Raw genomic sequence first — 3,742 nt, forward strand, 5'->3', positions numbered from 1 at the left:
AATCCCCATCAAATCTTATTAATTATTTTACTCTTCTATACACGCTTTAGACATGATAAAAAATAATATAAAATCAATCTCATTTGATCAGTCATAAGATGATTTTAAATGAAAAAGTGATTAAGTTTTTTTGTTCTTTAATTAAGTCAAGTTCTAAGAGTTAAAAAGGGTAAAAAACAATTTCAAGTCTTTGTTAGTTCAGTTATACATTATTTTTTATTGATACACTAGACACAGGTGCCCGTGCTATTCTTTATTTGTATCTCACTCATGTGATATAGATAGAATTTAGAGAGTTAATTAAATTTAATATTATTTTATAACATTTTAAGTTGTTAACTATTGTGATGTATAGTAATTTTTACGTAATTTTTAAATAATTTATGTTACTCCCCTTGCTCCATTGTATGTAGTGTTATACCCCATTTTAACTCGAGGCCCAAACGGTGTACAACATATTGGTGATTTCCAAATTATTAACTAACTTAAGAAGTCTCCATCTAGTTAATTACTGTGAATTAGGACACCTAAATATTTAACTAAGTAATACTAAAATTGACTCCACAATTAAGGTCTACTTAACTTATGTGATTCTAGGTAAGAGTTCAAGTTATCCTAAAGGAAAGGGGTAAATCTATTAAGATCCGTTAAAAATGGTTACCGACCAAACGTAGGTTAATTACAGAAAAAATATAATAACCAATAAAAGCTTAAGAGAAAATTTAGACTTGAAAGATTAACCTTGAGAAAGAAAAATTAAAAGTAAAATTTTAAACATATTAACTTTACCTATAAAGACCCCAAAAGTGAAATAAAAAACTTATTACCATTTAAAAGAATTTAAAATAGTTAAACTTGATTATTACATTTTTTTACTAATTTTTAGGATAATGACTTATAATAAAAAATAATAATAATATTTTACAATATTCGATTAACTTGAGAAAATAGTTGAAAGAACATTTTTTTTATTTTTTTAAGAAAAAGGGACCTGAAATGGAACATTTGAATCAAAGTGCAAGTGATAGGATTTTAATAAAATTAGATTTATTAGAATTTATATGAATCATTTTTTAAAAAAAGTATTAATTTAAACCAATTTGGTCAATTAAACCATGAAAACTATTTTTAATTAGTTGAAAAATTAACAAAGAGTTTTGGCTAAAGATACTAAAGTATGTGAAGAGTAAAGACTTGATGAAATAAATTTTATTAAAGTATACCAACACAAAGAAAATAGTTCATCTATTGGGGAATTCAATTAAGTTAATTAACAATATTTCAAGTTGGAGTAAAAATAAAATTAATCAAAACAATTAGAATAGCAAAGAGATAATGAAATTGGGCTCCTTCTTGGGCCAAATTCGCTGCAATATTTAGGCTTTAACCCAATTCTCATTTTGTATACATCAGTTGTATATCAATGTATATCAGCATGTATATCAGCTCTTTCCATGTATTTCTTGCTTCCGAACACCTTTATTTTGGCTTTCCTTTCATACTTGTCAACGAGGCTGACTCACAGAAAATTATAGAGCTCGGCCCAACGGAAATGCAAGGAAGAGAGTCCAACGGACTCATATAGAGAAATCATGCAAAGAAAGAGAAAAAGAATTAGCATAAATAGGAGACTCTTTGGATGATAAAAATAAAAATGAGACAGTGTTTAAAAATATTCGAACAATCGTGCTATTTGTATATGAAAAGAAAATTGCCATGATGAAACGAAATTAATTAAACCAAGATAGTAGACTAAGGTAATTCTTAATGCTTTGTTAAGAAAGGAATCACTAATAATTGTGCTAAGCAAGTTTATTCAAGATTTGCTAAAAATATCATATAATAATAGTCCATGAAGACTCATTCACAAAATCTAAAACAACTCAAATGATTTCAACTAAAACAAACACCTTGTAAAAAAAAATTCAAAAAGAGTGAATATATATATATAGACCCTCAATAAAGCTAATAAAGCTTAACTTTTTCTTTTAGATTTAAACACAAGGTGGACATCAATGATAAAGGGGCTGGCAACATAGTAAGAACAACACCTATGGACGTTAATTTAAATTCACATCATCAACACACTTTAAGAGAGATACTCAACTAAAAGATATAATGAAATTTTCAATGGACCCAAGCTGTAAACAAGCAGAGCAAAGAATAAGGTAAAAGACATTACAAGAAAAGAAAAGCTACAACTAAATTCGACCAAAACAACACATTATCTCAAAAATAAATTAAGATTAGAAGGGAATGTTACCTTTTTGAGGGCAGCCACCGAGACAAACGAAGTTGAGGAGTTTTCTACGACCACCAATGAGACGGGCTCCGGCGAACTTTGATGAACCAACGACTCGAAAACAACAAAAAAAGAAAATAAAGAGAAGAGGAAGTCTTCCTCTGGAATGCTCTTTTTACTATCCAAGTCTCTTATTTCATAAAATAATTATGTGCTTCAGTGGGTCCCTAAGCAGTGTTTTCCATCCCCTTAACAATGAAAGAACAAGGGTATTTATAGGCTCAAATTGGACTTGATTAGGGGGGAAACAGGGCAGATTTGCCGGGTATATTGTCGTTGTGCTGTGTATTTTTGTTTTGGTGGGTATGGGATGGGGATGAATTGGAGTTGAACTAATTGGGCATGGGTCTGTGTAAAGAATTGTATTGAATTGTGTCTTTGCTATAAGTATATGTTTGGAATTGGACTGCTGAATCTGAAATTATATGGGCCAAGAATAATGGGCCAGAATCGGTTTAAAGATAGTCCAAGAAGAGGAGTTATATACTGGTTGTATTTGAACTTCAAAAAATAACCAAATGGATTGCAAATTTGGCCAAGTTGAATTTAATCGGAAAATCGGTCAGAATTCAAATAAGATTAATTAATATTAATTAATTTACAAGCTTTTTAATCTTAATGAAACAAAAATAATTAAATTTATTATAAACTAATAATTTAAAATTAAATCCATAATTTTAAACCAAACTAAATTAACAAAATATTTAACTAAAACGTAAAATGTTTTTGAGACGATTTTTGAATATTCATAAAATGTACTATATACATAATTGTATAATATATATATTATTTAAAAATTATATATATATATATATATATATATATATTAAAAATAACTTGTAAACTATTTTTATTTTTATTTTTTTGAAATTTTATAAAAATTAATTTATTCAAATCGCTTGAAATTGAAGAAGCTCGATGATTAATTTAGTATTGTAGAGGGTCAAAATTGGGTGTCAACATGTAGCACAAGTAGAATTTCAAGAGTCAATCAAATGTTGTTTATTAATGAGATTTACAATACCTTTATGTAGTTTCCAAATTAAATAATACATGTTACTTCTTTTTTTCCTATTTTGTGTGACACCTGTAAATTAATTTCAAAAATCTGTCAAATTTTTAAATATTATTTTAAAACATCTTAAGTTGTCAATTATCATGAATTATAGTATTTTTATATGTAGTTTTTTTTTACAATAAATTAATTTCAAGTATCAATTGAATTTATCCCTTATTTCTAATATGTTTAGAGCTATTATTTCCTCTTGTTCTTGTGACAAGTTTTGCTCTGCCTTTATTAAACTTTTCCATTGCCCTTCAATGGTCTCATCATCAAACACCAATGATAACTTTACTATCCCATTAGAAAAGATGTACTCGAATATGAATCTGAATAGCACAGATGGATGCTTGAAGTATCATGAACTGCCAAACACGAAC

Source organism: Solanum stenotomum, chromosome 6 (assembly GCF_019186545.1).
Source record: "Solanum stenotomum isolate F172 chromosome 6, ASM1918654v1, whole genome shotgun sequence".
Lineage (NCBI taxonomy): Eukaryota > Viridiplantae > Streptophyta > Magnoliopsida > Solanales > Solanaceae > Solanum > Solanum stenotomum.